The 22,451-nt window shown below is 36.7% G+C and overlaps 1 long non-coding RNA gene and 1 pseudogene across 1 annotated transcript in view; one reads left to right on the top strand and one right to left on the bottom strand.

Moving 5' to 3' along the window:
* Positions 1-22,451, top strand: part of LOC146401763 (uncharacterized) — a 909,931-nt gene that overhangs the window by 685,091 nt on the left and 202,389 nt on the right. The window lies entirely within an intron of this gene.
* LOC100152705 (olfactory receptor 11H6-like) lies at positions 12,660-13,282 on the bottom strand (annotated as a pseudogene).

The following is a 22,451-nucleotide window of genomic DNA, read 5'->3' as shown; positions in this document are numbered from 1 at the left end:
TTGAGTGCTGTGTAAACAGCTGTGGCTGTGACAGAGCTTGTGCACATGGAGGTTAACAGCAGATTTTTAACACATTTTTTTTTTGCTGAATTTTGATTTGTTTTTCCACTACTGGAAATACTTCTGGATTCCATAAGGAATATTTAATAAATCAAGGTTGCCTTTTCAAGGTGGGAATGTAAGACTTTGAGTCTGGAAAGTCCTTGACATAGTCCTGTATAGGAAGATAATATCAGGAGTCCTAAGGCCGGCCACATAGATTGCTAACTCTTTTATTTGATGATTGAGATGGCACCTAAATTGAAGGAACTGTTACTATTTATAGATCCCCATTACCCTTTGGAATATGTAAATATAGATGTAGTAAATTAAGCCAGCAAAATTCTTGGCTCTCTATGTTGTCTCAAATAGTTTGTTAATGATTTTAAAGACAGAATTCACTTATTCACTCGGGTTTTGAAGAATCATATCTCCTAATACCTTGTTTGAAAGATGTGTTTATATTTCAGTAGATTATCTCTCTGTCCTTTAGACATTCCTGTTCTTTTTACTCAGGATCCTAGTGTCAGTCATTTTGATGTATTTATGTAGAGAAAAGTCATTGACAAAGGATTTGTTTTAAATCATTATTGATACTTACCCTTTTTGCTTTGGACTATTTCCTGAGGATGGTGATTGTCCAATGACAGATTTAGAGTAAATCTTGAATATACAAAAGAAGAAAAAAGAAAAACAAACTCATGCATGCTGAAAATTGTTACTTCAAGAAGAATTAATACATGTTAAACCAGGGTGCATTAATCTAATGGGACTGAGGAACAATATGTGGGCTTGGGAAAGAAGGTATCTCTTAAATAAAAGATTTGCCATATTTCCTCTACTTACCAGGCATCAGAACTCATCAAAATAAATCCTTCTCCAGTAGTTTATGAGTTAATAGGCATTTTCAGTAGAAATCCTAAGCCTCTTGGTTTCTCTCTCTCATTCATCTCTTAGAAAGAAAATGAACTGAGTGAAAAATATCTTCCAAAACTTAAGGAAACAAGGAGGAAATCTGTATTTTTAGAGTTGATTGCCAGCATTTTGTTCTTATGAAATATTTTCAGCTTCCTCAAAGATAAGAAGAAATACTTCCTATAAAATCACTTTTGTAAAAAATTGGATCACATGTGGCTTTCAAGGTAGAGTTTCCACTCACTGCTTGGATGAATGCTGAGAAGAGGTTCAGAGATGGGAGATGAAGTATTACTCCATGGAGCAGAGGGCATGTGAGGGACTTGCAAGAAATTGGATGATGCAGTTTATAATCTTTCATGGGTTGTAAAGGGTGCACCCTGCAGGATATTTTTTCTCCAGCTTCAAGGCACATGGTTGTGGTGAAGATGAGAGCACAGATGAAGGTAATATATTTACAGACCTGCTTGCATCATGACCTTTGGGGATTTGGGGGTTTCTCTTGGTACTTTGTTAGTATTTGTTTAAAAGAGAAGATCATTTTCAATTTTCACTTACTCATAATCCAGCACCAAGTCTTACTATTCACAAAAGAATAGTGAAAATGTGGAAAGAGATTCTATTTTTTTATGCTTTTATATCCATGTATAGTTGAAGGTTCCTAGGGAATAATTAAGTAATAATTGGGATGTCATTGTAATGGCAATAGGAAGCTTTATCACTAGGTTCCCTGTATTTATTTTGAAGAAGAAGAAATCATTCTTTGCCCATCATATATTTGTACTTGCATAGTTTTTTAGAGACATTGGAGTTGCATTTTAGTTACAGCAAAAAGAGTTGACAGCTAAATCTCATAAAAATAGAGAGTAGAATGATGATTGCTGAAGACAGTGGATATGAAGGAAGTGGGAAGGTGTTGGCTAAAGGGTACAAACTTCTAGCTATCATATGAGTAAGTTCTGACTGCCAAGCTTATACTCTGGTGATAGTGAAGCCACCAATGCCCTGATAACAAAATCAGACAAAGATAGCAGAAAAAAAAGAAAATTAAAGGACAATCTCATTGATGAACCTAGACACAGAACTCCTTAATAAAATGTTAGCAAAGCAAATCCAACAATGTATTTGAAGAATCATACACCATGACCAAGTGGAGTTTATCCCAGGGATGCAAGTATTCTGAAATATCTGCAAATCAATCCCTGTGATACACCACATTAACAAAATGAAGACTAAAATTCACATGATCACTCAGTAGATGCAGAAAAAGCTTTTGACAAAATTCAATACCCATTTTTTTGATCAGAAAAAACAAAAGAAAACAAAAAATCCTCTCCAGAAAGTGTTCATAGAGGGAACCTAACTTAACATAATAAAAGCTATATATGGCAAACCCTCTGCTAACCTCATTCTCAACAGTAAATGCTGAAAGCATTTCCCCTAAGATCAAGGATATCCATTCTCACTGCTTTTATTCAACATAGTTTTGGAGGTCAGAGCAATCAGAGAAGAAAAAGAAATAAAAGGAATCAAAATTAGAAAAGAGGAAGTAAAACTGTCACTGTTTGCTGATGACATAGAAAATCTGTGTCTATACTTAGAAAATCCTGAATTGCTATCAAAAATCTATGAACATTCATCAGTCAATTTGGTAAAGTTACAGGATACAAAATGCATAGAACACTCTTGCATTCAATACATTATCAATGAAAGATCAGAAAAAGAAATTAAGGAATCAATCCCATTTACCATCATATCAAAAAAATAAAGTACATAGCAGTTAACATACCTAAAGAGGCGCAGGTCCTGTACTCTGAAAACAATAAGATGCTGTGAAGAAAATCAAAGATGACACCAACAGATGGAAAGACGTACCATGCTTTTGGATTGGAAGAATCAATGTCATCAAAATAACTGTACTACCCAAGGCAATCTACAGATTCAATACAAAGCCTATCAAATTAACAACGGAATTTTTTCGCAGAACTAGAACAAGATTTTTTTAAAATGTGTATGGAAACAAAAAAGACCCTGAATAGTAAAAGCAATTTTGAGAAAGGAAAACAGACCTGAAGGAATCAGGTCCCCTGACTTCAGATATACTACAAAGCTACAGTCATCAAAACAGTGTGGTGCTGGCACAAAAGCAGAACTATAGATAGATGGAAAGCATAGATAGCACAAAGCTAACCCTATGGACCTGTGGTCAACTAATTTATCACAAGGAGGCAAGAATATACAATGGAGAAAAGATATTCTCTTCAGTAAGTGGTGGTGTGAAAACTGAACAGCTACACATAAAAGAATGAAATTAGAACTCTCTCTAAAACCATATACAAAAATAAACTCAAAATGGATTAAAGACTGAAACATAAAACTATATACTATAAAACTCCTAGAGGAATACATAGGCAGAACACACTTTGACATAAATTTTAGCAATATCATTTTGGATCCATCTCCTCGAGTAATGAAAAAACAAAAAACAAAAATAAACAGATGGGACCTAATTAAACTTAAAAGATTTTGAATAACAAAGGAAACCATAAACAAAAGACAATCTACAGAATGGGAGAAGATCTTTGCCAAACAAGCATCTGACGAGGGATTGATTAATCTACAAAACAGGCAAACATCTCATACACCTCTCTATAAAAAATCCCCCAAACAATCCAATTAAAAATGGTCAGAAAATCCGAACAGACATTTCTCCAAAGACAAATGGCCAAAAAGCATATGAAAGATCTTCAGCATCACTAGTTATTAGAGAAATGCAAATCAAAACTACAATGAGGTATCACCTCACACCACTCAAAGTGGCCATCATCAAAAAGTTTCCATACAACAATGCTGGAGAGGGTGTGGAGAACAGGGAACCTTCCTATACTGTTGGTGGGAAAGTAAGCTGGTGCAACCATTAAGGAGAACATGGAGTTTCCTAAAAAACTAAATATAGAACTACCATATGATGGAGCAATTCTACTCCTGGGCATATATTCAGAGAAAACCATAATTCAAAGAGATACGTGTACCCCAATGTTCATTGTAGCCTTCTGTACAATAGCCATGACATGGAAGCACCCTAAATGTCCACCAACAGAGAATTGAATAGAGAAGATGTGATATATATATATATATATATATAAAGTGGAATATTACCCCTCCATAAAAATGAACAAAATAATGCCATATGCAGCAACATGGTTGGACCTAGAGATTATCATACTATATAATATAAGTCAGAGAGAGAATGACAAATATATAATATCACTTATATGTAGAATGTAATAAAAATGATACAAAAGAACTCATTTTATAAAATAGAGAGGAACTCACAGCTTTTGAAATCAAAGTTATTGTTACTAAATGGGAAACCCTTGAGGGGCATGACAAATTGGGAAGAATGGATTAACACATACACAATGCTATATATAGAATAGTAAACTAACTAACAAGGACCTACTGTATTGTACAGTGAGGTCTACTTAAGTTTCTGTAATAACCTAAATGGGAAAAAAGAATGGATATATATGTATGTATATATATATATATATAACTGACTCACTTTCCTACAACCCTGAAACTATCACAACACTGTAAGTCAAGTGTACTCCAATAATTTTTTTAAAAGGATGAGTAAATTCTAATGTATAGCTTTGTGACTATAGTTAATAAATATATACTTGAAATTTGGCAAGAAGGTAGATCTTAAATCTCATGTTTCCTGCCCCAACCAAGAAAACATAATTTTGTGAGGCAGTTGAGGCATCAAATAGCCTTATTGTGGTAATCATTTTATGATATATATGTGTATCAAATCATCATGTCATAAACCTTAAACTTGCACAGTGTTATATGTCAGTAAACCTGGAAAGAAGTTAGTGGCTTAAGAAATTTAATTGGCTCTCATTGTTTATCTGTTCTAAATAAAATATTTTGCACCTAATAACCTCAAACTCCCAGTCTATCCCACTCCCTCCCCCTTACTGTTGGCAACCACAAGTCTGTTCTCCATGTCCATGAGTTTGTTTATTTTCTGTAGATAGGTTCATTTGTGTCATATATTAGATTCCAGATAAGTGATATCATATGGTATTTGTCTTTATCTTTCTGACTTCACTTAGTATGAGAGTCTCTAGTTGCGCCCATATTGCTGCAAATGGCATTTTTGTTATTTTTTATGGATGAGTAGTATTCTATTGTGTATATGTACCATATTTTCTTAATCCATTCATCTGTTGATGGGCATTTAGGTTGTCTCCTTGTCTTGTGAATAGTGCTGCAGTGAACATAGGAGTGCATGTATTTTTTTGAATAAATGTTTTGCCCAGGTATATGCACAGGAGTGAGATTGCTGGATCATATGGTAGTTCTATATTTAGTTTTCTGAGGTACCTCTGTACTCTTTTCCACAGAGGTTGAACCAATTTACATTCCCACCAGTAGTGTAGGAGGGCTCCCTTTTCTCCACACTCTCTCCAGTATTTTTTATTTGTAGACTTATTAAAGATAGCCATTCTGACCAGTGTGAGGTGTTACCTCATTGTAGTTTTGAGATCCTGCTGTATAGCACAGGGAACAATATCCAATCACCTGGGATGGAACATGATGGAGGATAATGTGAGAAAAAGAATGTATGTATATGTATAACTGGTTACTTTGCATACAGCAGAAATTGACAGAACATTGTAAATCAACTATAGTAATTTCAAAAAAGGAAAAAATTAAATGACATTCACTTATTCCACAAATATTTTATGGAATGCATATAATATGCAAATAACTATTTCAGATCTCAGGTCTCTTATAGAAAACAACCCCCAAACTCCTGTCTTTGCAGTATCTACATTTTATTGAACAGAGGAGAAATAAATAAATAATTACACATGTATTAGAAAATAATATGGAGAAAAAAATAAAGCAGAGAGTGGGGAATGTTAGAATGACAGAGTTATGATTGTTAAATAGAGTAGAAAGGAAAGTGACAGAAGGCGACATTTAAACAACATCTTAAAGTGAGAGAACAAACTTTGTGGATACCTGGAAAAATTGCATTCCAGGCAAAAAGGATAGTTAATCATAGAAACAAGGCTGAAGAAAGTATAATGTGATGGAGAAACAGCAAGAAGGCTGCTGTGGCTATGTAGTGTAATGGGGAAGTAACAGAACATGCTAGCAGAGAGCTAAGATGAGGGCAAATCATTTAGGGCTGTGTAGGGTATTATAAAGACTTTGGCTTTCACTGTAAGAAAGGCTCAGTGGAGGTGGTTGGGCAGAGAATAAAATAAAGGGCTTAAGAGTTTTTTTTTAAATTTCAAACCATTATAACTAAAACTATATATATTATAATTGTAAAGTTCACTGAATTATTAAAAGTACACACACCCATTTGGCAACCTCTTGAATAAAAGAAATGGAACATTACCTAGCATTTTAGAAGTCTTGTGACGTTTCTTATTACTACTTCTCTTTCCAGAGTAACCTCTATCTTGATTTCTAATACCTTCAATTTGCCTAATTGAAACATATAACAATGAAATCATACAGCATCATTTTATGTATGGAATTGTTCACTCATATTAAATATGTGAGATTTATCTGTGGTCTTTCATTAACTGTAGTTCATTAATTTTCCTTGCTCTATAGTATTCCTTTGAATACATATAAAACATTACAGGGTGTTGTTGGGATATTTCGGTTGCTTCTGGTGTGGGGCTGTAATGAATAATATTGTAATGAATAGTATTCTGCATATCTTGGTGTAGATTTGTAAATAATTATGTTGTATATATATGACATGCTGAATCCTATGGAATGCATATGTTCACCTTTAAAAGACAACATCAAAGTATTAAAAAAATGTTTGCTAAAGGTACACTCTCACTTGTCATATATGACAATCCCCGTTTTCTACATTTGTTTATTTTTGCCAGTTCTTTGTTATATCCTTAAAAAAAAATTTAGGGAGTTTCTGCTGTGGTACAACAGGATCATTGGTGTCTCTGCGTGACCAGGACACAGTAGGTTAAAGGATCTGGCATTGCTGCATCTATGGCAGAGGTTGCAATTGTGGCTTGGATCTGATCACTGACCAAGGAACTCCATATGCTGCAAGACAGGGCAGCCAAAAATGAAAAAATAATTTAGGAAAACACACTCTGTGTTATATTTGGACATACTCTTTTTCTGAAATGACTTTTAAACAGTCTTGTCCATTTTTCTACTGGGAATTTGCTATCAATTAAAAGATTTTAAAAATATATTCTGAGAGACATCTGGTCTTGCTCTTGAACTTAGGGGGACCACTGAGTATAGTTCACACTCTCCATTTTTCATAAATATGCTTTATCAATTTGAGGAAGTTCTTTTTTATTCCTAGTTTATTGAGCATTTTTGTCATGAGAAGTTTATTTGGCTTTTATCAAATACTTTTTCTGCATCTATTGAGATGATCATGTGTTTTTTCCTCCTCCTTCATCTACCAATGTGGTATATTATATTAATTTTTATAAATTGAACTGTCCCTGCATTCCCAACAACAAATACCATTGTTTCAATATGCTGCTGAATTCAGTTTTTTAGTATTTGTTGAAGATTTTCTATCTATATTCATGAGGGATATTGGCCTATAGTTTTCTTATCTTTTCATATATTTTTCTGGCTTTGGCATTAAGATAATACTAGCCTTTTGGACAAATTAGGCAATATTTATACCTCTGTTTAGAGGAGTTTAAGAAGGATTGGTATTATCTCTTCTTTCAGTGTTTGGTAGAGTTTACCTGTGAAGCCATCTGGTCTTTGAGTTATCTTTGTTCTGTGGCTTTTGATTACTTTTTTTTTTAGCATTCTTTTTTGTATTCTTTTTGTAAAGATTTTTTTTTCTATTATAGTTGATTTACATTCTGTTAATTTCTGCTGTACCGCAAAGTGACGCAGTCATGTATGTGCGTGTGTGTATATATACACATATACACACACACATATGTATATATATGTATAATATATGTGTATATGTTGTGTGTGTGTGTGTGTGTGTGTGTGTGTGTGTGTGTGTGTGTATGGAGGTTCGCAGCATATGGAGGTTCCCAGGCTAGGGGTCTAATTGGAGCTGTAGCTGCCGGCCTGTGCCAAAGCCACAGTAACACCGGATCCGAGCCATGCCTGTGACCTACACCACAGCTCACAGAAATGCGGATACTTAACCCACTGAGCAAGGCCAGTGATTGAACCTGCAACCTCATGGTTCCTAGTCAGATTCATTAACCACTGAGTCACGATGGGAATTCCTGAAATCTTATTTTTCTCACTAAACAGCATATCTTAAGTCTTTACTTATATTTTGGGACAGTCTTCAATACTATTTTTTGTATTACTGGCAAAACATTCTATCATGTATACATACTGTAATGGTCCTGACAATTTATTTATTGGTGGATATATAATTTATTTACAATTTCAGATTATTCTCCAGGGCTGACTTTCTAAGAGGAAGTTTGAGGAATTGAGGTAATTAAGAAAAAATGCACATGATATAAAGGAGAACCAGTTTGAGGAGAGAGCACAAAACCAAGAAGTGGAAACTTTTGTCATACTCAGTTTACTTATGCGGTTAGTTTATACATGGCTGCTATTGAGAGGACACTGATGTGGTCTCCAAAACTACGCATGCAGCACTTGTGTCCTAAATGACCTCTAGGCAGTGAGTAAAATTTCCAAGAACATTTATAGTAAATAGCAGATATACCAGCTTTGTTTGTGTGTCTGTGTACTTTATGTAGGTTTTATTTTGTTCTTGAAGGATCAGGTATGTGTCTGGTGTACTGGTTCTGAGCCAATTTTAGTTTGGGGGATAGGGTCCCTGCTCAAACTTCTTTGCAGATTTTGTTGCTGAAGGTTTGGCAGTGGCTGCTTCAGCTAGCAGCAGGCAGACTCCCCCCTCCAACACCAAACAGAATCCCATTGTGTTCACTCAGCCTCAGCTCCAGAGGCAACATCCCCCCATTTCACTGAGTGAAGAATTAGATATAAAGAATAAGCCTTCTTTAATACTGTCAAGTTGAAATTTTCGGGTAACATTTTTAAAAATTTTGGTAAAAAAAGTAACAAGCTTATAGTAAATTTTTAAAACACCTCAAAAGCAGAAGAAAATTACCTATAATTTTTACTAAAAGCTTGCAAAATATTCCCTTACTATATTTTCTTAATTCCAAAATAGGTTTGAAAACAATTATGTAAGTGTTTTCTTTTATTAAAATAATGATTTTTATTTTTTCCATTATAGCTGGTTTACAGTGTTCTGTCAATTTTCTACTGTATAGCAAGGTGACCCAGTTACCCATACATGTATACATTCTTTTTTCTCATATTATCATGCTCCATCATAAGTGACTAGATATAGTTCTCAGTGCTATACAGCATGATCTCATTGCTTATCCATTCCAAAGGCATTAGTTTGCATCTATTAACTCCAAATTCCCAATCCATCCCACTCCCACCTCCTCCCCCTTGGCAACCACAAGACTGTTCTCCATGTCCATGATTTTCTTCTCTGTGGAAAGGTTCATTTGTGCCATATATTAGATTCCAGATGTAAGTGACATCATATGGTATTTGTCTTTCTCTTTCTGACTTCACTCAGGATGAGAGTCTCTTGTTCCATCCATGTTGCTGCAAATGGCATTAATTTGTTCTTTTTTATGGCCAAGTAGTATTCCATTGTGTATATATACCACCTCTTCTTAATCCAGTCATCTGTCGATGGCCATTTGGGTTGTTTCCATGTCTTGGGTATTGTGAATAGTGCTGCAGAGAACATATGGGTGCAAGTGTCTTTTTCAGGGAGAGTTTTGTCTGGATATATGCCCAAGAGTGGGATTTCTGGGTCATATGGTAGTTCTATGTGTAGTTTTCTAAGGTACCTCCATACTGTTCTCCAAGGTAGTTGAACTCATGTACTTTCCCACCAACAGTGCAGGACGGTTCCCTTTTCTCCACACTCTCTCTAGCATTTGTTATTGTGGACTCTTAATGATGGCCATTGTGACTGGCGTGAAGTGGTACCTTGTGGTAGTTTTGATTTGCATTTCTGTAATAATCAGGGATGTTGAGCCTTTTTTCATGTGCTTGTTGGCCATCTGTATATCTTCTTTGGAGAAATGTCTATTCAGGTCTTTTGCCCATTTTTCCACTGGGTTGTTGGCTTTTTGCTGTTGAGTTGTATTTGCTGTTTGTATATTTGAGAGATTAAGCCCTTGTCAGTTGCATCATTTGAGACTATTTACTCCTATTCTGTAAGTTGTCTTTAGTCTTTTCTATTTTGGAAAAAAATAATAAACTCGGCATTATATTGTTAACATTTTCTACTCATCTGCTATATTTCAAAACATGATTTTGAATATCTGTAAGACATTTGTATGATATTTTATAATTTGAATGTATCTTAATTCATACTTTCTCCAACTACCGAACATTGGATAGGTATGATTTTGATGTTATTATTTTATTTTTGTTAAATTCCTAAATTTGTTTGGGATGAAATGACAGATTTGTCACATTTGCTTGTTATACCCAGAAATATGGTAGACACCTCCATTTATTGATTTTCTTGTGATTTAAAGGTCAGTATTTGCAGTTTCCTTTTTATATACTTCACCGATTTGTGGTGAGTTTATTTAGAGGCATTCTACTTTTTTCGTCATTATGAATGACATTTTCTTTCCATTGTATTTTCTTATTATTATCTTTTGTATATTTACTTTGCATGAGGCCACCATTTTAAAGTTTCTTATTGATTTCATCATTTTTTAAAATTATTTTTTTGAAAATTTGCATCAAATATCTGCTAGTAACTCATTGAGAAAAATAGGCAGAAAAACAAGGACTATCATGAGAGCAAATCTGTGAGTTTCAATACAAGAGATAATTGATGAATATTGGTATGCTATGTTTTAATCCCTATCTTCTCCCTTGTTCTTTAGGGAGCATTGTAGGGTTGAGTGCTGTATTTCCCTTTTATTAAGTACTTAAAAATTTGTCATTACAGTTAGTTTACATTGTTCTGTCAATTTCTGATGTACAGCAAAGTGACCCAGTCATACATCTATACAACTCTCTTTAGTTTTAATGAGAGAAGGTGGGGAATGCTGCATGTGGTTCCCTTCTTCCCTCTCCTGCCAAGGGATATTCTGTAAAGCTCTGCAGGGGTTCCTGGCATAAGGGAGCCTGTCCAAAGGAGGTAGTGATGACTGTTACCCAGCCTGTGCCCTGGGAGCAGAAATGTGCACCCTGATGTGTGTGGGAGGTCCTCCCTGAGGAAGGGTTGCATAAAAGCACTTCTGATCAAGACCTGCAGCTGAGAGAATATGCCCTCTCAGAGTAAGGTTTATTTACTAAGATGCAATTTGATGACTAAGTCCAGGCCACTTTGAAAAAAATTAACTGGAGAGTAATATAACTCATTTATGATGTTAGCCATACTATCTTGTTTCTATCCTCTGACTCTCTCACACACTATCCTCTCTCATGGTTTATTTTCATTCTAATACACCCAGGGAGAAAAGCACTTTAAAAAATCATAAAGTACTTAAGGTATGAATTATTTTTGTTTTATTAAGTTTTTACAGATGGTCTTGTTTCCAGGTCTCACTTCTGTTCTGTTTGAGTGCATTTATTCTTTTGATTGTGGTTTCCTGGGTGTGTTGCGTTCTTCTGTTTTCACAAAATCATGTTAAAAAAGCAGCATGCTAAGAAGCAATTTTTGACATGCTTATTTGACAAAGACTCAACCCCCAAAGGACCTATATATGGACTAAATTCTTCTGAATAAGGAAGGGAAAGATATTCTGGTCCCTCTTGTGGGTGGTGGGGAGAGGATGAGAAAAGAGGAGAATGAGGCAGCACCAGGTAAAATATGGGAAGCGAAGTGTTGAGCATGGTCCTTCCTCTGACTCTCCCTAAACCCATCCCTGAGTTAGGCTTATTAACCCACGCAAAGCTGGAATGGTTTGATTTCATATAAAATGTTGAAATGGATGAGGCACACACCCAGACTGATGTGACCAAAATAAGACAGGGGGTGCATTAGGAGAGAGGATAGAAGCACACATGAGCCTGCTTGTATGGTGTGTGTGTGCGTGTGTGTGTGTGTGTGTGTGTGTGTGTGTAGATAGTGGTGTAGACTCTAGACCTCTAATCACTATGGAACTCATGGTCAGAGACAAATTTACTTAAATTTTCCAAAGATATAGGAATTGAGCAGTTGACATCTGGGTGTATATGCTTTTTTTTTTTTTTTTTCCCATGTAAAAATGTCTGAGTATTTGGCATTTTCCTATTTCCATGCAGTACACACAGGAACATTCATAAAACATTTATATTGATTAATACAAACAGGAAAGCCTAGTACAAATGATTTACGTTAATTCTGGTAAGAACTTACTTGCTATTTGCGTCATTGAAATGCATTCCTAAAAATATTCCAGAGAATGTAGGAGACATACGTGTCTCCCAAATTTATTTAAAGCCATTAATCTTCTATAATTTTACCACTCTATGTCCTACCTATATATGGATTCTAGCACTTGAGAAGCTGTGTTGACCAAATAGCATGCTCCTAAACAGTTTTCTCAGGGCTTCCTTCATCTCCTTATTCCAGAGGCTGTAGATCAAGGGATTGAAAAGTGGAGTCATCACAGAGTAAAATAAAGTCACAATTTTCTGAATCCCTGCTGGATTGCCTGCTGTGGGACTCACATACATCACCATGATTGAGCCATAGAACAGGGACACCACAGCCAAATGGGAGCCACAGGTGGAGAAAGCCTTACGCCTGCCTTCTGCTGAGGGGACCCTAAGCACAGCCCTGATTACCAGGGTGTAGGAGCTGGTAATGAACAGGAACGTGGAGAAAATTAGGACTGAGTTAAAGATGGCACAGATGATCTCAGTGGCTGGCGCTGGCACACAAGATAACTTCATGATCAATAGTATTGGGAACACAAAAGGGAAGCTGGGAGATGAGATAAACTGGGAAAAGGAAACAGGAGAAGCCACACACCCAGCAGCAGGCTCCCATTCTGATGCAGCGTTGAACTGTCACGACAGTGGGGTAGTGTAGGGGCCTGCAGATAGCAAGATACCTATCAGAGGCCATGGCAGACAAGAAGAAGTCTTCGGTAATGCCCACAGAGAAGAAGAAGTAGAACTGGAGGAAGCAGCCAGAGAAGGAGATGGTCTTGGTCTCGGAGAGAAAGTTGGCTAGCATACTGGGGACAGTGGAGGTGACATACCACATCTCCAGGAAGGAAAAATTGGCCAGCAGGATGTACATGGGGGTGTGGAGGTGCTGGTCCCACCACACTGTGCAGGTAATGCACAGGTTTCCAATTAGTGTCAACACGTACATCACAGAGAAGAGTGAGAAGAGGAAGATCTGCATTGCCCAGGTACAGGTGAAGCCAAGAAGAATGAATTCACTCACAGGGTCAGAGTGATTAGTCCATCCTGGGTTTTTCATTTTTTTCCCCTCTCCTACAACTACAGTAACAAGACATTACATGTTACAAATGATTCCATAGAGGTTTTCTCATTCAGATGTTTTCTGGACTTCTTTACAGTTCAGTTCACAGTATAGTTTTAGGTGTTTTGAAGATTTCCAGCATTCTTTGCTCCAGTGTTTCACTTGAGAAATAAGGAACTTGGAGGTGTGGATGCTTATTACAGCTGTATCATCATGATCACCATGCCTATCACGGTCTACTAAATACCTGCCTTTGTGTCATGTTCTCAGCACTACATAAACCACGGGAGATGCTCCTTGCCATTCAGAGGCTTTCAGCCTGGTTCAGAAACATCCCCCTGGGCAAAACCTATATAAGGACACAGGGAGGTTTAAACAAGTATATAATTCATGCTCTGTGTCAATAGAAGATAACACTGCAAGAATGTATAGCCATAAAGCAAGAGTTTGTTTACTACTGTAATCTTTAGTGCTATCACAGGCAAGTTTCAGGTGGGGTTTCTGTTTATATAGCATTGGGAATGTTGGAAAAGAAATAAGGAAAACAACATTTTATCAGTGATTGCTTATAGCAAGGCCAATTGTGAAGTTTGTGTTCCCTCTTATTTTTAAAGATCCCCATGAAAAAAAGTCCACAACTAGCATTGTTAATTTTTCTCAATGTTTAGCAACACATGCACAATTCTACAAACTACTCTTTATTTTAACTTGGTCATTTTTAAAGTAAAAAATGTTCTTGTTGAAAAGGAGTGAGCTTCATGCATTGTCACTTTGAATAAACATTATAAATGAAATTGGTATGAATGAATGAGGTTCCTAGACTACAAAGTATCATGATTCCCTATTTTAACTGAAAATTACTGTAAATTGAGGATGGAGGTGAAATTTATCATATGCTGAGAAACTACCTTAGGATAGTATTTTCTATGTATTTTGCCACACAGAGCAGAAATAACTCCAGTGATATATGTCATTGAAAGCACTTTGAGATTTAAATTACATTAATGGAAGATCTGTGCATGCAATATTCATTTTTATTACTCTCTTTCTGTATATTATCTGAGGCTTCTATGTTAGAGTTCCTTATGGTTGCCTTGACCTGTAAATATTTTTTTTCTGAGTACTGGTCTTTCATATTTTTCCTTCTCCAATTATGCTCTCTCTGCAAGTGACCTGTCACTTAGCCCCTTGACATAAAACCATCCATGTGAGATGAAGAAAGATTTTGTCTCCTTAACTGTGATTTTCTTCAATCTAGATTTACCTAGTCAACTTCTTACTCAACATCTTCATTTTCTCTGGAAGGTCACTAAAACACAAGGAGCCCATGGCTAAACTTTTGGTTCTTCTCACCTGAAATGGTCTGGTCCTTACTTCTTTACCATGTTACTCAGTGGCACCTCTGTTTACTCAGTTGCTCAGGCCTAAACTTTGACCACATCCTTACTTCCCCTCTCAATGTTCTTCATCCAAACCATCAGCAAATCCTTGAGGCCTCATGTTCAAAATGTAGTCTTTAAAAAATCTGATCATGTCAACTACCTACTCTTAAACACAACTCTAAATTTCTAATGTACTGGGGAAATAAAATCCTTCGAGCACCAAAAAAAAAAAAAAAAAAAAAAAAAGAAAAAAAATCCTAGGCATAATCTCTTTAGCCAGTGAGGCCTTTCTCCATGTCCTCATATCCTACCACTCACCTGTCTACTGACCTTGCGCCAGCCATGATGAAACTTGACTATGCCAGTGTGGTCAGAATCAAGGCCCAGAATGTCCCTCATTCCTCCTTGCCAATACTCATGTGCTTTAATCTCTTATTTTATTCTGATTTCTGATAAAAACCAAAGACTCAGAGAGGCCTTTCTTAATTTAGCCCATCTTTGCTGCTCTATGTCCCAGTTCTGCTTTCGTTTTCTACAAAACACACATTACTACCTGGAATTGTATTATATCCCCTTAGGGTATATTTTCTGCCTCAGACACCTGAATGTAATAGGACAATGTTTTGCTTGCAGATGTAGTCCCAGAATCTAGGACAATGTTCAAGATATATAGAGGTGCTCACTAAAATTTTTATTGTCTCAGTCAATGAGCAAGGCCTAATAATAACCAATTAGGAAAACAGTTGCTTGTAGGCAGGAAAAAAGTCTAAGACAATGAAGACTGGAATCCCTAGTTTGTTAAAAACAAAAGCAAGGCAACAAGATGTGTGTGGGGCAACAGCCTCAGTGCAAGTAAACAGGAGGATATCCGTGAGAGGAGCCTACTCAAGACCACCCTTGAAGCTCCTTCTCTGTATGAATCACCTTGTCTGTCTTTATGTTGCCTTCATCCACCCTGCTGGGTGCTCAGTGCTTTCTTATTGTTGGTAAGTTACAATCATGGTGTAAGAGTGTTTGTGTGTATGTGTATTTGTGTGTGTGTACACACACACTGATTTTTCACTCAGCCTATTTTTATTCCCTGATTTTATTCTCTCCATGTGTTTCTGTATCTAATTGTCCATATTTTAAAATATTTTCATCGAATGTTTTTTACAGTTCTTTTATCTTATTTTTAAATAGGTTAGTGAACTCTTTTTGATTTCCCCTTCCTAAAGAAAATATAACCGGTCAATTACTTTAGTAGAATAATGTTCTTCTCTTAGAAGAAGAAATGTAGAAATGTAGACGTTTCTTCTCCATCACATTCAGGGTCAGAAAATCTGATGTATGTGACCTGAATAAGCAATAGGATTTAAGATAGAGTTGCCATTCCACTCTTGTGGTTTTGTGGTTTAGCTACCATCTCAAATAAGTTAGTTATTTTGTTTAAATCTGTTTATTTATACTTTTATAAACAAAATACATATAACCTAACATTTAATCAGATCAGTTCTAACATTAGCAGCCATGTTAGATAGTTGAGAATCTGACCAGTGTCCATTGTGTGAAAGCTACTCTAATTTATATTTTCATATGGAGAAAATACAATGCAGGGTTAGAGGAAGGTGAAAAAGAAACTACCAAAAATTTTGAACTGCATCTTATCTGAAGTTTTCATGTGAGAATTATAGAATCCAATAAAGGGCAGATTCCAAAGTTTAGGTTTCTCTCTCCTGGAGCATGTGGTCAGCCTCAGTCTCCTTATTGTCTTACTTCAGCAGGAGGAAATGTGCAGCAAAGCCAAACAGTACCACTGGCTTCCAAGTATCTTAGATGGCTTTTGAAAAGGGGTGTGAGAAGGTGAGAAGGTAGTATTATCATCAAGTATAGCAATTATAGCAATTATTTGAAGCCCACAAAAAACCAAATTGCTTAAACAGATTGAAAGGGTGGTTACATGCCTCTATAGTAAAGGGTTCTACAGTCTTTCCTGGTTTGGGAAGAACCACTTATACCTGCCTCTAAAGGAGAGTATGTGGCAAACACGTTCTGAGCTGTGGCTATTCTGTCCTGTACAGCCCATCTTACAGGGGAGGTGATCCAGAGCACTCTGTGTATGCAGTCAGGCCTTATCCATGAGCTCCTGTTCCCCATACACATTTTAATAAATGTACAAAGATTGTGTCTGACTCTCCTGGATTACTCAACTTTTCCCAGTGGCCTCATCTAGGCATAACAGTGAGACTGTTTTGGCCCAATGCCAGAAAGCACTTCTTTAAGTGAGGTCTAAATTGGTCCAACCTCTAGGGGAAAAGGGAAAGATGATGATACCTGCAGGCTAAAGTGGTGAATAATTTATCCTTGAAACTTGGATCAGGATATTAAGTAAAACCTGTAGCATCTCTATATATTTTTATAGTAATGCAGCTATGTTTTCCCAAAGTAGAGATGATACTGAGCTTTGGATTGAAAATGTCAGAGCAAAGGGTTCTATGAAGCCAAAGTATATAGAGACAGGTTAGTTGTTGCAAAGAATTTAAGAAACACTTCCAAGGTTTTACCTACCTGTTTCCCTTCTTTCTACAATCCTATACCTATACCAGCCCCGTGTATGCTGTGTTGATTTGAGATTTTTGGATCTGTAACAACTGTTCCATTCATACTTGGTGATAAACTGTTATTCTATCCTTTTTTTTTGGTGACTTTGTCCTTTCAATTTCAATTTGCCCTGCAGGAAGGTAAAAATTTAAATCAACATTATAATTGCCACAACTAATAATGTGACTCTAGCTATTTAAATGAAAGTAATGATCTAATTCTGTTTTATCTCTATTGTAGATGTTTCTATATCTGATATAGAACCCTGTATAAGTTCTGGGTCTCATAATTTAAAAAGAACATGGGCAAAGTGCAGTGAATTTAGAGGAAAGCAGCTTAGAGGGGCTTAGAAGTATCTAAAAAGAGTAATAGTGCAAAGGATTGGAATTTTAAATTGGAAAATAAATGATTCCATTGGAATAAAGGAGGGGTGATCGCTGAACACAGCAATCCAGTCTGTCCCACTTAGTCCTCAAAGTACAGAATTAAAAATAGAAGTTAAAAGTTATAGGTAGACACACTGTAATTTTTTTGGCCATGCCCATGGCATTGGATAGTCCTGGGCCAGGGATCAAAGCCTGAGCTGCAGCCTGAGCTGCTACATTGACAACGCTGGATCCTGGATCCACTGAGCCACAGCGGAACTCCTGACACATGGTAATTTATTGTGGAAAATAACTTCAAAGCAGAATCCTATCCAGTGATGAAATGAGCTGTTTCAGAAAACTAGTTCCTGGCGTTCCCGTTGTGGCGCAGTGGTTAATGAATCTGACTAGGAACCATGAGGTTGTGGGTTCGGTCCCTGCCCTTGCTCAGTGGGTTAAATATCCGGTGTTGCTGTGAGCTCTGGTGTAGGTTGCAGACGCGGCTTGGATCCCGCGTTGCTGTGGCTCTGGCACAGCTCTGATTTGACCCCTAGCCTGGGAACCTCCATATGCCACAGAAGCGGCCCAAAGAAATAGCAAAAAGACAAAAAAAAAAAAAAAAAAAAAAAAAAAAAAAAGAAAGAAAACTAGTTCCTATAATGAATTTTGTCAGATAAAGGCTGGGAAAGTGGTAGAGGGTATTTAAGCATCTGAAGGAAATTTCTTTCCATATTGAAATTTGGTTATATGCATTTAAGATGTGTCAAGAAAAAGAAAACCTATCCAGGTAACCTCAATGGCATAAAAAAGTGTAATGCGAAATAGTAAGATTAGGAAGAATTTGAAGTTTCTACTAATGTTGATGAATATTAATTTTATGTTCTAAAGGTTATTAGTTGAGAGCAGAAAATTGAGAAAAGGAAATTCCAGACTGTGGCTTAGTCAGCAAAGTACCAGAGTTATACCATGTGACTATAAATAGTCCAACTCTATTAATTAAAGAAATGGGTTATTTTTTTCCCTAAAAATAATGTATGTGGAATTCTTTCACTCTCTGAGCCAACAATTGAGTGTCCCCTTAGTTTGACCAAAGGTATTTCTGCTAGGAGTATGTAGGGGATTCAAGGGATTAGTGGTCTGAACAAGGGAAAAGTTTTGGCCCTGAGGTGGCAGTAGTGCACAAACTTTTATCTGGGGACATTGCTTTGACAGATTTGCAGGCAGGGGAAATTGCCTACACTAAATGTTTTTACTCTTTTTGCTTGTTTGTTTATATATATATATATATATATATATATATGCACATACACATTTAGGGCTGCACCTGTGCCATATGGAGGTTCCTAGGCTAGGGGTTGAATTGGAGCTGTGGCTGCTGGCCTACACCTCAGCCACAGCAATGCCAGATCTGAGCCATGTTTGTGACCTACACCACAGCTCATGTCAATGCCAGATCCTTAACCCACTGAGTGAGGCCAGGGATCAAAACTGCGTCCTAATCGATGCTAGTCATGTTTGCTTCCACTGAGCCACAATGGGAACTTCAAATTTAACTAATTCTTAATTGGAATATAGTTGACTTAGAAAGTTGTGTTAGTTTCAGGTGTAAAGTTTTTACTTTTGAAAGAGAATTTATTATTTTTATTATTTGGAAGTAATGCATTTTTGCTTTAGAACAAATGAATAAAACAGAAATATATACAAAGTTTAAATCATCCATAAGTCCATTTCTAGGGCCATTTCTTGTCTATATTTCTAGTCTTTCTCTCTTTCCACATATTTTATGTACTAGGTACATGTGCTACTTTTTCAAACCTGGAATCATAGAACACGCAGTTGGTCAATAATTTTGTTTAATATTATGTCATGAGTCTCTTCCCACAGAACTACACAATCCTTGTAGCATGATTTTTAGTGGGTGTATGATATTCCATTTCAATCAATGTACTCTAACTATCCTTCTCTTTGGGGGCACTTATAATTTTATGAAATTTTATGGGAATGTGATTTTTCTTTCTTTAGAAACAATTTTTGGGAGTAGATCATATGTTGGCATATTGTTAAGATATTTTCCATGTTTGCTTATTTTAACTCTGTAGCAGGAGAAGTTGTCATAGGTTAGAGATCACTGAAAGGTGGTAGAGTGGAGTTGAGCAGCATCAGCCAAAGGAGGCCAAGCCTCTGAAGCTGGTGACAGAGTTTGCTGAGGTTCGAATTGCTCCTTGGCAGCACCTGTAACTGAGGCAGCTCCTCCAGGGGCACGTCCAGCTTCACTGAGCTTGGCTCCTAGAGCACATCGAGGTCCTCCAGATCCAGCACTTGCAGCCTGGGAATTCCAAATAGATGCAGAGCTTCTGTACCATCACAGTCAGAACAGAGTTGCAAGTGCTCCAGGAGCAGCGGCTATGGGAAGAGTCACTGGGATGGATGGCTAGAGGATATGTAAGGGCTGTAGCCTCACATAGAGAGGTGTCTCAAGGGAAGGGAAATGGACTGTGGTGTTGTCTGGATGCAACAAAATATAGGAAGTTTGCAAAGTAAGATTCTTGAAGAACCAGCAGGTTTCTCTAATACGGACCCTACACTTGATGTTATTAGCTTCTGCCCAGGCCTCCAGGCTGAGCAGTGCTAGAGGCCAGGGAGGCTCAAACTCCAAGATCTCCTGAGAACCCAGCTGCAGATGGCTCAGCTTCAGGGCACTGTGGAGCTGCCTGCCTGAGACACCCTCTAAGTGGTGCCTGAGATATTCAGTGAGGTGAGGGCAGAAAAGAGAGGAGAGCCAACCTGCCCTCAGCACCTTACTTTGGTGCCAGCCCAGGTCTAGGGTCTTTAGCCACCTCAGTCCCTCCAGGTTCTTGCTGGATATGTTGGAGATGATGTCACCCTGTGGCCTCACAATTAAGCCCCTTGTAGCAGGAAGATTGAAGATGAACCCGTAATTTTCCTGGAGAGAACTTGACCTTTAAACTGAGGCTGGGAGTAGAGAGGTGAAGGAAGAAGAAAAGGAATTGTAGAAAAGTCACATGTCACAGCCTCCCTTGTATATAGAAGTCATCATGTGGCACAGTCTGGCCCATCAAAAATATAAGTGGAATATAGTTTGCTTTCTTGCTTGCTGTCTGAATCTTCAGCTGCCATTTTCAAATAATACGGTGACTTTGAAGATGAATATATTTAGTGAATATATATACACAGTATTTATACTATATATATAATGAATATATATATATATAATGAGTGTATATTATATATACTTTATTTTATACACAGACACACACACTCACTAAGGAAGGATTTATCAAAAAGCCTGGAGGCCTTGAGTCCCTGAGGATATGTTGGAACTGTCTGCCTATGGACTGCCATGAGCCATCTGCCTATAGAAGTTGATATATGAGGAAAAACCTAAATCTTTATCTTGCATGAGTTCCTATTACATGCAGCTGAATCTAAGTCTAATACATACAACAATTCCGAGTCTCTGGATATTCCTGAGTTTCCTTTTTGTTTCCATCACTGAAGTGGGTAAAATACGGAGTAATTGAATTATCCAATAAAAAGTAATTATTTCTTTTAGTTTTTAAATTCTGGATTCTAAGCTCCTTTGAGACAGTCAAATGATCATTTTGAAAAATAGCTCTGTTTTTAGGATGATTTGAAGTATATGTTTTGATAGATAAATGGCTTACATTCTTTAAAAAGAAAATACATTGGAAAAAGCTTGTTAAAAAATGGAAGTAGTAAAGGGTGGTTATTAAAGAATAATAATTAAAACTCTCTTTTATGTGGAAAGATTCATTTGTGTCATATATTAGATTCCAGATATAAGTGATATCATATGGTATTTGTCTTTCTCTTGTATACATATATGTGTAACTGGGTTACCATGCTGTACAGTGGGAAAGAAAAACAATCTATTGGTGAAATAAATAAAAAAAAAAAGAAAGAAAACCAAACAAAACTCTTTTTTAATGAAAAACTGGCTCTTGTACTAGTGGTAAGCAGGAGTTTAGGTGAGAGATGGATACATGTAGGGCCCTGGTGAAAATGTTCTTGTTTGGGTACATTCATTGGATGTTCATTTGATTGTATTGTCTGTTTCCTCTTTTCTTCCTGTTTTAAGAATCAAGAACAAAACTGTAAAACCAGAGTCTGCTGCTAGGAATGCCTCTTTTCCTTTAGAGATAGAGCTGATTCTGAGAGAAATAGAAGCACTAGGGGACCAAGTTTACTTCTCTCCACAAAGTGACCTCACATGGAAAGGTCTTTGAGACGTTCTGGAAAGGCATGCGCTATAAAACTTACCAAAGACAGGAGCAAAGTCATTTCCTAATGCATAAAATAGAGAGAAAGCTTAGGTAAGTAATATGTCTAAAAGCATTGTTCTAAGTTACATGTTTTACTATAATTCAAAGAGCTACATGCACCCCTATATTCATTGCAGTGCTATTCACAAGAGCCAAGTCAGGGAAACAACCTAAATGTCCATCAACAGAGCAATGCATTAAGAAGATGTGGTAAATATATTTCTATATACACACGCACAATGGAATACTACTTAGCCATAAAAAGGACAAAATAATGCCATTTGCAGCAACATGGATGCAACTAGAGATTCTTGTACTAAATGAAGTTAAGCCAGAAAGAAAAATACAG

The sequence above is a fragment of the Sus scrofa genome, chromosome 7 (genome assembly GCF_054392235.1).
Source record: "Sus scrofa isolate SSC_HxYL_T2T_F1_AM1 chromosome 7, Sscrofa_HxYL_maternal_Yorkshire_Landrace_v2.0, whole genome shotgun sequence".
Lineage (NCBI taxonomy): Eukaryota > Metazoa > Chordata > Mammalia > Artiodactyla > Suidae > Sus > Sus scrofa.
The sequence above is the reverse complement of the archived record's forward strand: the minus strand, read 5'-3'. Positions and strand labels throughout refer to the sequence as shown.